At 36.6% G+C, this 13892-nt stretch overlaps 2 pseudogenes; both read left to right on the forward strand.

The window, feature by feature from the left end:
• Positions 1–5106: 5106 nt before the first annotated feature.
• LOC137241600 (uncharacterized) lies at positions 5107–5608 on the forward strand (annotated as a pseudogene).
• Positions 5609–9757: 4149 nt separating this feature from the next.
• On the forward strand, positions 9758–11325 carry LOC137241601 (putative nuclease HARBI1; annotated as a pseudogene).
• The last annotated feature ends 2567 nt before the right edge of the window (positions 11326–13892 follow it).

Consider the following 13892-nt stretch of genomic DNA (forward strand, 5'->3'; position numbering starts at 1 on the left):
GATAACCTAGGGTGGGATAATCTAGAAGGTTCAAGTTTTATCATTGTTGATGATCCTTTGCCAGCTATAGATCTAGTCCGTTTCGGTAACAAGCACCATTGAGATGCAAGACCCAACCATCTCGAGAACGATTTAACATGGCGACATTGAACTTTGTAGGCCATCCCGCCCCACCCCCTAGTTCCATGAGGAACCTGGGGTTACCAGAGGCTCGTCTACTAAAGAAACAGGAATAGGGAAGCTATGAATTGCGCTAGCAGCCTTTGAATCCTTGCGGTATGTTAGTCGCCTCTTATGACAGGCATACCTGCCGCGGGTATATTCACTGCCCCCAAACCGCTGGGGCCATGAGAAGTGTGAGTGTGCTTTGGGTGTCCCAAGGCAAGTTCCGTAGTGCCTGGTTGGGTGAGCGGCGAGGCAGCAGGGTGCAACAAATGCACCATTCAGGAGGATACCCTTTCTGAGCCCAGAAAATCTGGGAAAATTAGATGTGCTGGTCAGATGCAGCAAACGAGTATATTCTGTAATATCATATGATCAACTTGGAGACAACCAAACTTTTATTTTCCTGCCCAACAGGGAACTGGTTCTCGACCCTGCTGCTAAAAGGATAGTGGTAGTCATATCAATTCGTTCCTGGGTTACTCGGGGAAAGCAATTTAGCAGTACTTTGCCCTTTTCATATTGCACATCCATACAATAACTTCGGGTAATGGATTAAACAGTCATCTGCATTTATTTGTTTTTGTAGCACGTCTAATTTACTTCGTAACATAAATCAGTTATCCCTTGTTATAATTTTGTGTTCTCTATAAATGCAACAGCGAATTATCTTCGGGTACCCCCGATTCTGTTTATCTGAAATCTCTTTGAGTCCCTTGTGCCTTTGGCCTCTCAGAAAAGAGCTATTTGTGGAGCCCTATTTATAGAACAATTTTCGGGTTACATATATTAAAAACTTTAATCTATCCTTACTGATATTAGTTTCTTTCTCATTCTAGGTAATTTGATTTTGACGATGTGCGCATACCAATATTCCAAATATTCCAGCTGTGGGTGAAAGAAGTACATACATTTGCTCAAATTATAAGAAAACTGCGACAACTATCCCTCCTCCTTTTCAGTACCAAATATAAAGCCCTAACAAGCTAAGACCAAAGGCTCAATATCACCTGTAAATCGACTTTGATAGCACGAATTGGGGCTTCCGATATTATGCTTACAAAGCTCATATGGCTCTGCAAACTGATGTTGAACAACACACCAGCGTAGGAAAAATTGGGCATCATCACTGAGCTTCGAAAGTTTCAGAAAGGGCACACCTATAAATAGACGTTAACGTACTTATATAGCCTGTACATATTGCAAATCTGAATAGATTAGTTTTATACCTTAAAGGATCAAAGCTGATTAAAGAAAACACACTTTTAGTTCTCACCGAATAGAATAATAATGGCGAACCGGAAGTTCGTCTTCTCCTTCTTCTTCTTTATTTCTTTTCTTTTATTCGTACATAGTTGCATTTTCCTTATATTTAAACATAGATCACAGTTGTATTCTGCTTTTCCTAATCTGTACATAATAGCACGTTCACGACACAATGTTACAATAATAGTGCGTTTACAACTCGGCCAAACCTGACACATGATCGGCCTCGATCAAATTACTGAAAGGCAGTCCTAACAAATTTCTAGTGGATCCTGTTCTGTATTCTCATCGCATACCGGCGGTTGTTGACACCACTTCTTCATTCTTCTTTAATAACTCCGTCATAGGGTAGTTGAGTAAGCTGGCAATTGTCAATATTGCGTACGACGTACCTGTCATTCCCTAACACTTTGTGTACCACATAGGGTTTCTTATATGGGGGCACGAACTTTTTGTTACTTCCGGCACTATTGTCAGCATTTCTTATTACAACAAAATCCCCCACATTATACGTCTTACTTTGGATACCATGTTTAGCGAACCTCGCGGACCTGTCTGGCGGCAATTGAAGCAGATGTATCCTTGCAGATGCGACCTAAGTCTCTCCCTGCGTCGGGATTCACCATGTCTTGGAAATATTCCGTGAATTCGTCAATAATGATCCTTCGGTGCTCAACTCCGAACAAGAGTCTGCTCGGGGTATCTCGACAAGTGTTATGCATAGAATTGTTAATAGCATACTCGGCCTCTAGTAATTTCTTAACCCAGTCGTCGTGGGTAATAGGATCAGTCAACTTTCCTAACCTGCTCTTAAGTATTCTGTTTACCCTTTCCACCTGTCCATTCGCTTGGGGAAACGCCACGGCCAGTTTAACATGGGAAATATTCCGTTTTGTCAAGAACGGACTGAACTCAAGGGATGTAAAGCATGTGCCTCTGTCGCTAATGATTCGTCTAGGCCTAGTATAATAATTGAAATACTTATCAAGGGCAGCGATGACCTCTCGGGTGCTAGTCGAATTGGTTGGATATAGTTTAACGTATTTGGTAAACGCGTCGATGACGACTAAGATATCCTTTCTTTTGGACCTAAGTGACGGCAGTGGTCCAAGGTGGTCTATATGAATAGTGTCGAATGATAGTGAGGCTTTGGGGATCGGATGCAAACCCTTACTTTAGTGCGCAGTGGAGTCGCATACATTATGCACTTCAGGCAATTTCTAACAAATTTTTCAACTTTTGGTCGCATGCTTGGAAACCAGTAGTACAACTTCAGCTTGTCTACCGTCTTCTCCACAGATAGATGCCCTAATTTTTCGTGTATCAACCTATCACGTTCTCTTCCATTTCCCTGGGCACGTATAGAGCAATCCTTTTGTCTCGACCCTTCCTATAAACAACCCCATCTACAAAGCTATATTCTTCACTCTCTGAATGTTCTAACTGGCCCGGATGTAACTTAATTCTTTCGTTCCTGGGAAACCTCTATTTGGAACTCAACATCATCGGTGTTCACAACTTGGGCAATTTGCGTTCTACTAAGGGCGTCAACATGTGGCATGGCTATCCCTCTTCTATGTTTTATTTTGTAGTTGTAATTTTCGAGCTCGAGGGTTAAGTTGTTTTCTCTCAAGCGTCATTGTGAGAGAGTTACAATCAGTAATGATTATAAAAGGTATACCCTCTAAATAGGTCCTAAACCTTCTAAGCGCGTATATGATGGACAAAGTCTCAATCTCAAAGCTGTGATACTTTGATTCGGCTGGAGTAGCCGTTTTAGATAAGTACGAAACTGGATGGACTCTCTTATCGTCTTGACGTTGCACTAATAATGCACCAAATCATATGTAATTTTCGAGCTCGAGGGTTGTTTTCTCTCAAGCGTCATTGTGAGAGAGTTACAATCAGTAATTATTATAAAAGGTATACCCTCTAAATAGGTCCTAAACCTTCTAAGCGCGTATATGATGGACAAAGTCTCAAGCTCAAAGCTGTGATACTTTGATTCGGCTGGAGTAGCCGTTTTAGAGAAGTACGAAACTGGATGGACTCTCTTATCGTCTTGACGTTGCACTAATAATGCACCAAATCCTGCTGCTAGCGTCGCAGTGAAGTTCGGTTTCCTTCGTCGGATTAAATATAGACAATACACGACTTTTAGTTAATCTGGATTTAAGTTCATTAAAGGCGTCAAGGAATTTTATAGCAAAGTCAAAAGGAGAGTTTCTACGGAGTAGATTCTGCAAAGGCTTGGCTATTTGGGAGAAGGACGGCACAAAATTGAGGAAATACGAGAAAAGTCCGATACAGGACTGTAACTGTTTAGCATTTGTCGGAACAGGGAAATGATGGGTACTTTTAATATGAGAACCAATTGGCAGTATTCCTGATCGTGATACGATGTATCCTAAATAATCTATCTCGTCATATCCGAACCTACATTTCCAGAGATTGAGCTTCAGCGCTCGCAGGGTAAGTCTTTCTAATATTAACCTAAGAAGGGCCTTGTGCTCCTCAGAATCCTGAGTCGCTATAATGATGTCACCCATGTAAATTATAATCTATATATAGTTTCGATCAAATCCCTAAAAATATTATTGATAAATCTTGAAATACGGAAGGAGCATTTTTCAGCCTAAACGGTATTTTCAAGTATTCATATTGGCCGTGAGGCGTTACGAAAGCAGTCAAGGGAACGGATTCGGAAGCCATTTGCACTTGGTGGAAACCACTTTTCAAATCTAAAACCGAAAAGTAGTTCTTATTTTCCAAGTATTCTATACAGTCATCTATAAGAGGCAATGGGTAATTGTCCCTGACCGTAATTTTATTCAATGCCCTATAGTCCACGCCCATGCGGACTTTACCATTTTTCTTCTTAACTAGCACTATTGCTGATGCGTATGGTGAATCACTAGGTCTTATGATTCCATCTCGACAAAGTTCATCAATGATGGTTTGAACTTGATTTCTCTCGGAATAGGAAAGTCTACGCGGCGCACAATGAAAAGGTACAGGTCGTCAGATGTTTCTTCACTTCGTATTTATAAGGTTCTTGTCTAATATCAGGGTTGAGATACGTATTCTCTATAAGTTTCTCTAAATCTTGTAATGTCAAATTGGGTCACTGCATTTAAATCTGGCAACTCCCCCTCTAATATATAAAAAGATGCAACGCTCATATTAACACTTGGCATCACTTAAAATGTTAGAGTCGAATGACGCGGAGATTCAACCCCATTGGTTGAATCTCCCGTTACTCGAATCTATCACCCCATCGCATCATACGATTTTCCCGTAATGCGCAAAAATGCATACCGATATGGTTGCTGCTGAAAGCGCAGTTAAGTTTAGTTTTCAGTTTTGGATTGAGCCGGCACGACACGAACACGCGAAAAATGAAACGTAAAAGAAATAAAAGTTGTGAACAGAAATTAAAAGACTAAAAGTTAAGTTAACGTGTACAAGTTTAAAAATAGTTATATATATAAACAAACGAAAACTACACATGTATTGGAAATTAAAAATTAAACGAAACAAACATAAACCTAATAAAATGCAAATCAAATTATGCAAAGAAAAGAGTATTTTTATTGTTGTGTGTGTGCGTGCGTGTGGCTGCGAGCCCAAAAATAAGTTGCATCGAAATGCCACTTTAGATGGCGACCGTGACCAAAATATGGTATTAAATTTATAAATGCTTCGCCGTATGATACATTTACAAGAGCATTAAATTTTGTTCATCGGCAAATGGCACAAATTGCGACAGCAGATACCATCGAACCGGAAAACGCACTAAAAGAATTGAAATGATTAGTTGGTGAGCCACGTGCTGATTTCCTACTTATGATCAAAACATTTTCATATACACATTTTGCGACATACAGCATTTGTTATAAAGCCTATGCATTTGCACTTTAATTGCGTGCAAGATTACAATTACAATGTGATTCAAAAATCGATGCTAATGTTAGGTTATGGGTGCGTCAAACTACGCTCATTATGAATAATTTAGCCTGCGAACAATATAAATCAAATAAAATAAATATTGTGTCATGGAAATTAAAGGCAGTATTAGCATCGCGCTGCGAACAGCGTGGACACTATGCAACAGCTATGTTACAATCAAAGGCAAGGTAATGGTGAACATATGAATTGGAAGATGAACCACGAGAACTAGGAGAAGGAGCTTTCCACACCAGATCTATCAACGAAATTCTTAACCAGCACTCAGCACATCTTACACCTACACAACTGGCAAAGTGAAGTTAATGCAAAGTATGTATTCTATTTTAAAAACATATCTTATTTTAATCGCAAGCGAAAAAAAAATTGTTTGCTAAAATAAAGATTTTTTTATACATATTTTTCGCATGCTTCTCAAAGCGATAAACTTTTCTATTTGTACATTTACCCTCAATACAAAATGCTTTTGGAAAAAATCAAAATATATTAAAAATTTAATATTGAATTTCTCGTTCTCTTGAAAAATTTTTTTTTTTGCTAAAATAAAGCTTTTCCTACAGTTTCCTGCAAATAATTTCTAATGCTTTTTAAATAATGAATTTTTGTACTTAATTAAATTATTGCCATTTCCAAGTTTTAGAAATTTCCAAGTCAGAAAAAGTTGGAAGATAGTTTTCGTAATTTTTGTAAACATTTACAATTTAAAATGCACAGCTTAAATACTTATAAAGATTTAAATTAAATTTAAATTAATATGTATTAAAATTGAATTTACTGAATTTATCGTTTATCACAGCAAATTTTCTTGGTCTCTTATAAAAAAAAAAAACAAAAAAAAACTACATTTTTGAGAAATTACTGCTGGAATGTGACATATTTTGTAAACACGAAAAAAAAATAAATAAAAATTTAAGTAATTAAAATTACATTAGGGCAGTTCTGAGTTTTGTGCAGTTGCGGTTTTGATTCTGCTAATGCATAGCCATATAAATTTTTCGCATTTCGTGTAACAGTACTACACCAGTTTGTAACCACAATGACCATTGGCACAAAATCCTGAGCTCCCCTAATTTTCTGATATGCCATTAAAAGAAATGTTTGCATTTATATATAAAATAAGTGACTTTGATATGGAAAATTAAAACATTTTCTCGGTTGCTATAGAAATTGGAGAAACAGTTTTGAAATCTTATTAAAAGTCCGTGATATAATAGAAGATTTTTTTGATATACAGCGGTGCGTCCATGAGACAAAGTACCTTTTCTATAATTCCGATATAAAGCAGTTGGCCGTAAACACTACCGTATAGTCACAAAAAAAAATGGTATAGACGGTATAAACCGGATTTACAAATAATACTCGCATTTATAAAATATTTACCTGATTTACAAAATTCTTTCTTCTAAAATAATTTTCAATAAAATTACCCTGTTTCAAACACATGTCTGATTCTGAGGGCAATTCCAGCGATAAATCAAGCTCTAAAGGAAGGTTCACTAGCTCGTCAAGAAGATTTTTTAGGATTTAATGACTCAGATATCGCAGAAAATAATAATTCAAATTTTCAGTCAGTAACTAATATTATAAACACTCAGCCTTCAGCAGATTCGTCTAATAATTCAGACAACCTACTAACTAGCACTTCCAATTTTCAGTCAGAAGCTGACTTTTCCAATTCTCATTCTACTTCGAATTCTTCTAATTTGCCTTCGACAAATAATTCTTCAGATTTACAATCGAATAACAATATTTCAATCATGGCAACCTCAGAACAGAAAAAGTTGTTCATTACCAGTTGCGCCCCAATTATTAGGGAAAACTACAGCGGCGATCCGCTGGCATTAGAATATTTTATCGACAAAATAAAATTAATTGAAGTATTCTCAGATGAAAACTTAAATAGCACTTTTATTGCATTTTTGAAATCCAAACTTGACGGAAAATCACGCGAAGCATTGCCAACCGAGATAAACTCAGTTGATGACATAAATTGAGAAATAGAATAAACCGGACAACTCAAAAGTTGTTTCTGGTAAAATCGCGCCCTTGCATGCCATCAATAATAACTACTCGGACTTTGCTAAGCGCGTTGAAGAACTATCCGACGCATTGGAACGTTCTTTGATTACTGAAGGTATGACACAAGCCAAGGCACATGAAATGGCCGTAGAGCAAACAGTGCATGTGTGTAGGTTAAACACTCCCCTTCAAAAAACGCGAGTACTCTATAAATAATGTAAGGAATACTCCTTTGGGAGTATAGGACTATTCCAAATCTAATCTGTATTCATACAAAAAATGTGCTCCAATTAGCATTGGGATGTCCTAGGAGAGGAGTAGGTGAACCCACTCTCGCTTTGTTTGTGAATATTCCATAGAGTACATACGTGAGGGTACTTTCCAAAGTACTTTCACTGTAGTACTCCATGGAGTACCCACAGAGTATCATATACCAAAGTACTAAAGAGGAATTGTGTCGGAAAGAATTATCGAGGTGAATTTAATTTAAAATGAAAGTAAATGAAGAGGGGCAATACAACTTTTATATTTTATGCTACGAATATTCTTATGTTATTTAGCATTTGCGTGAATAAAGAAACTCATATTTCTCTATACATACGTTAGTATGTATACATAAAACCAGTGCACTGTCGCATTTTATCAGATTTGCAAAGTAAAATTTTATTATTAGTTATTTGCATGCAATATTTTACTTTTGGCAACTCTGTTCGATCGTCATCGTGTCGTGATCACTGTCGTTAAAAAACGAGCAATAGTCGGCTGATGGTGGTCAGCAAACGCATTGCAAAGGAGTATTGTTAGAGTACTCCAACATGAAGAAAATGGAACACGTAATCCAACAATTTTTGCAGGGGATCGTTCAAAATTAGTCAAATCCATCCTGGCTTTTACTGCCTTCAGTGATTCAAAAGACGTATTTGCAAAAATGATAGTTGAACGTAATAATGAGGTAAAATAAAGACAAGTACTAGCATTTCGTTCTCGTGGTAATTGGCAAAATAGTCTTCGAGGAAATTATAGAGGTAATAATTTCAATAATAGGTACAACAATCCAAATGCAAGATTCAACAATAACAACAGAAATAACTACAACAATAATAATTACAGGTACAATAATTCTAATATAAGTAATAATGATAGACATAGCACTAGTAGAACAATCAGCCTAGTAGTAGTAGCAATAATGCTACTAATAATAATAATAATAGACGTTCAAATTCGCGAAGTAATGCCAATGTACGCGCATAGTAGGTTTATTCCTCTTTGAGTTATTGCTGGCGAAAAATTTGATATTTTTTTTGTGACAAAAGGGGCGGTGCCACGCCCAATTTCAGAATTGTAGTTTCTTACACTTTGGGAGTCAAATGGCATTGATATAAAACTAGTCTCCGCATATAAATTTGTCCAAGACCGTATTAAACTATCCTTTTATATACAAGTGGGGGCGGGTATTAAATATCCTGCATAATTTTAGGAGCGACCCCACACCGAGTCTCAAAACATAAAATTTTTCAAATTTAACATTGACATTTTTGCAAAATACTGCCTACTATAGTAGTGTACTATCCTCTAAAATATCTTTTATATAAATGTGGGCGTGGTTCTTGACCAATTTCATCCATTTTTTTCTCAGGCACATTTCCTAAGAGCCATACAATTTGGTAAACCTCCGATAACAAGTCGATAGCTTTTCGACAATAAATTGATAACTTTTCGTTAAGTAATCGATAGCTTTTCGATAACATAATGTTAAGTTTTCGATATCAAATCGATAGTCAGGAGCGAACACTGGGGGATCGGGATCACGATTTAGACAATTAAACGAATCTTCTTCAAAAATATTAAAATCCATCTACTGCTTGAACCTTAATTATTCAGATTTTATTCAGTTTCAATGTAGCGATTCCTTCAAACCATGTACTTTCCTAGTAGATTCTCAAGCAGATATTTATTTAATCAAAATTTCAAGTTTATATCAAAATTTTAACTTTAATAGTAATGAAATTATTAATATAACAGGCGCAACAGCAGAAACAATTTCAACTTTAGGAACCTTAAAAACCAACTTAATTGCATATACATTTTTAATACCGCATACTTTACATGTAGTTAACAACGATTTCAATATACCTTCAGACGGAATACTCGACAATGACTTTTTGAAATTAATTAATTGCATTATTAATTATGCAAGCGATAGCATAACTATTAATACCGGCATCGAAATGCCACTTTACAATCTTTTTGCTGGTATTTGGTTAGTTAAGTATCTATGTCTATATTCTTTTCATCTTCCGGGATGTCCATGCAAAAAGTATCAGGGGGCCTACTCTGTATTGCGATGCGAAAGGCAGTGCGATGCGAAAATAAATTGCGATGCGAAAGGTAATTGGAACTCTGTAGCGCTATCGCATTGCTAACAGTGTCGCTTTTTTATTTTTCGCTAATTTTTTGCTTGAGTATGCATCACTGACCAAAGTCAAAGAAAGAGAACAAAACAAACAAGGCGATTACAATTTCGGCTAAAGATTAATTTTTGTTCAACAAATTAAAAAATGGATTCTGTAGCATTATGGGACGATTTAAATGAAGAAAGAATTGATAGGAGGATTATAAGGGACAACTCCAACATTATGAGTCTCAGCGATCAAAGGTAATTTAAACGTTACAAAATTACTCATACATATACTATTGCTTTATGTTCTATTAATTAGTTTTGTGCAGAATTTTCGGCTTAATAAAGAAGCATTTTTGTATGTGCTAAATAGCATTAAAAGTGAGTTGAAAACCCCACGTAGAGCAACGGCAGTTCCTGAAATAATAAAAGTTTCTACAACGTTGAAGTTTCTTGGTCAGGGTGCATACCAACACTTGATTGACCAAGACCGTCACGCGGGATTAGCACAGCAAACCGTTTCGAGTTGTATTTTGGAAGTTTGCAGTGCAATTGAAACTATATTGTGTCCAAAGCATATTACTTTTTCAATGAGCAATCGCGAAAAACAGGATGCCAACCGTAGGTTTTATGCTAAATGCGGAATTCCGGGTGTGATCGGAGCTGTAGACGGAACGCACATTCAAATGATAAGGCCATCAAAAGACGAACATCTATTTTTTAACCGAAAGCTTAAGCACAGCATAAATGCAATGATCGTAAGTGTATTTCGATTAAATAAGATTACTTTTATTGTGCCTACATGTTTTGTTCTATATTAGATATGTGATCACAAAATGCAAATAAGAGCGGTCAATAGTAAATTTGGAGGTGCATCGCATGATTCGCACATATGGAACTTGTCCGCTGAGCGCGAATATTTAAGGACTGCCTATGAAAATGGAGATACTGGCCAACGAATTCTCGGTAAGCTTTTTAATATATCGATTTAATGTAATGGTAGCATACACGTATTAACATAGTTACTTATGTAATATATAACATAATATATATACATATAATAAATGGTACTGAATGTTATTCATCTAAAAAGACCTTTATGTTTTTGTTATCTGCAGGTGACTCAGGATATCCGTTGGAACCATGGCTTCTTACCCCATACAGGAATTCTGCGGAGGATTCTGACGAGAATTTTTTCAATCAAAAACATTCAAAGGGAAGGTCTCTCATTGAGAGTTTTTGGTGTTTTGAAAGGTCGATTTCGCTGCCTTTTGGCCTCAAGAGAATTGCATTATGCTCCAGCAAAAGTGGTGCAAATACTAAATGTTTGTTGTGCCCTGCACAATATTTGTATAATGTTCAAAGTTGAAAATCTTCCCAGTTCAGAAATTGAACCGGAAGAAGTGAACGTAATAAATGCAGAAAACGTGGAAAATTATAGAATGGGAAATATTGCTAGTTGTATCAGAGACCAAATAAAAAATGACATGATTTCCAATAGAAATGCTTTATAAAAAAGTGGTTTAAATTTAACGTTATTTATTTATGTATTTTTACGGCTGCTAAGGCCTACAACTTAAACTACTAAATATAATTCAGTATTATTTAAATTCAAGTTTTCAGTCTTTTATTTAAGTAAGGGTTACAAAGTGTGTATATATATAAAAATTAATACTAATTGTATCTAAATAACATACATACTGAAAAGTGCACCAAACTATACTTCGGTAATGCAATGTGTATGTGCAGGTACATACGTAAATAAATAGAAAATAAAAAGGAAATTTCATTACAAAAACTAAGCCACTTGTAGTACATAAATTATGTGTCTACATATCTTTAAAAAAAAAATTTTGTGTATCTGTTACTACTTTCTGGATATTGCTTTGTTGGTCTGTAACTCCACATCCAACATTTGTTTTTTAATTTCTAATTTGTTTAATTTGATTCTTAAATTTTCACGGTCCATTCTTTGTTTATGGACAAATTGTTCTTTGGCGAACTTTAACTTTTTATTTTTTATTTTTAATGTAATTCTCATCGTTCTGGCAATGTTTTTCAAATTGTCATTAATCTCATTTAGCACTTTTACTGAGTTGCTTTGGTATTCAATTTGGTTGTCTACTTGCCTTTCCAATAGACTCTGCTTCTTGCGTGGAGTAAGTACCGATCGGCTGCAGCAAGGTTCCTGTTGTTGTTGTAGCAAGAAAGGTTGCTCGTTCTCCTCTTCACTCATTTCAACCGAATCGCTGTCGTTATTAAAAGCAGGTTCCAAAATTTCACTTGGTACTTCCGTCATAGCCTGCCGCGCACCAAACTCCCGCGTGCCAGCTATCCCGTCGACTGCTTGGTCCATCGACAGCAAATCGCTAGCTTGCTGTTCCAATGGCGTGAGTGCGGAGTAAACAGATGGGCCGCCCCCCGTACCAGCAATATTGGTTTTATTGCGACGCATTTTGACCTTCAAATGGACTTTGTAGTCAGCCCAAACCTATAAATTTTATCAATCCCATTATAGAATTAAAAGTACACATATATCACCCAACCTACTTTTTTCCAGCCGGTGATATCACGCATCGGTGGTCCAGCTGCATTTAGTTGGCGAGTTACTTGTTTCCACAAATTATTGGCCATTGTTTTCGCGTTGGGTGTTTTAAGTAACCCTTTGGCCAAATCTGGGTGTATTGCCATGAAGTCCACTAGGAGTTCGAATTGTTGCTTTTGTGTTTGTTTTGTTTTTTGAGTTGTCCTATATATTTTAAAAAGAATGTACAATGAATATAAAGATATCAATTTATAAAATCATCAATTAATACTTACATATTTGTACAATGCGAATGCCTATTACTTGTAGCAAGAAAAATGCGAAAATGAATGCTGTTTGACATTCGCTTTCGCAATACAGAGTGCCGGCAATGCGAAAAGGGAGAAAAATTGCGAATGGGCAAAATGTGAATGCGAAAGTCAAAATATGCATGCGAATGTCAAGATACAGAGTACCGATTTTGCGATTTCGCGTATTTTTGCTTTCGCATCGCAATACAGAGTAGGCCCCCAGGTACGTCCACCGCTGTATCGACAGTGGTATTATTATAATCAACCTTACCTAAGGAGTCAGTGACAGCATCACTTTCATTGTTTTTTCCTCAATGGGTGTTTTAGTTTTGTAATCTCGAGGTGTGCGTCGGAATCAGTTACAAAATTATGTACTTCATTCAAGCTATGATTATTGACAATATTTCTAACATATAAAAGTTTCTTCTTAGTATATCTCTTTATTATATTAGTGAGTCTAATAACAAACTTGCTAAGAACATCTCGTCCCAAAATAACTGGCATACTCATACTCTTATCTTCAATAACGTTTAATTCAATTCTTTTATTTGTTTGAGGAATTCAACATTACATTTAATTTTGAAAAGTATTTTGGTTCTGCATCCATCGATACCTTTGTAACCAGGGATTTCATCGGGGCTCGAGTTTGGCCACAGTTGTTTTGGGATGGAGGACAACTGAATTAAATTAATAGGACTGCCGGTATCAAAAAGTGAAACAACGTTAACAGTAATTAATTTTATAGGGGTTGTGAAAACTATACTCACTGACATCAGCTGGTTCATCTTCGTTCATCTTCGTATTTCCCCCTTCCTTAGTATCTTGGCCGGGTTTGGACAAGAACGGTGGTCATGTCCCATCTGCCAACATTTAAAGCAAGAGGCATCTGAGCGTGTTGGGAATGGGCAATTTGTCTTTATGTGCCCATTCCGAGAACAATTGAAACATTTTAGTTTTTCAGCTTGCTTTTGCTCTATCTGCCGTTGGTTGGATAGTTGCGTCCGGTGGTTGGGTGGTTGCGTCACACCTGACATAAAATACTTGTGTTGATATCGATTGATCAACGCCTTGAGCTCTTCCAAATTCCGTGCCGTCATGAGGATTTCGATATGTGGAGTTGAGTTATCAATGCCATTATAATAAAGTCGATCAGTTCCGTTTCGTCGATATTGACTCGTTTACCAATCGCCTGCATGGTCAGCGTATAGCAGTGGAGTGATTCCTCCTTCTTTTTCCAGCGTCGTTG

The sequence above is a fragment of the Eurosta solidaginis genome, chromosome 2, assembly GCF_040869045.1.
Source record: "Eurosta solidaginis isolate ZX-2024a chromosome 2, ASM4086904v1, whole genome shotgun sequence".
Classification (NCBI taxonomy): domain Eukaryota; kingdom Metazoa; phylum Arthropoda; class Insecta; order Diptera; family Tephritidae; genus Eurosta; species Eurosta solidaginis.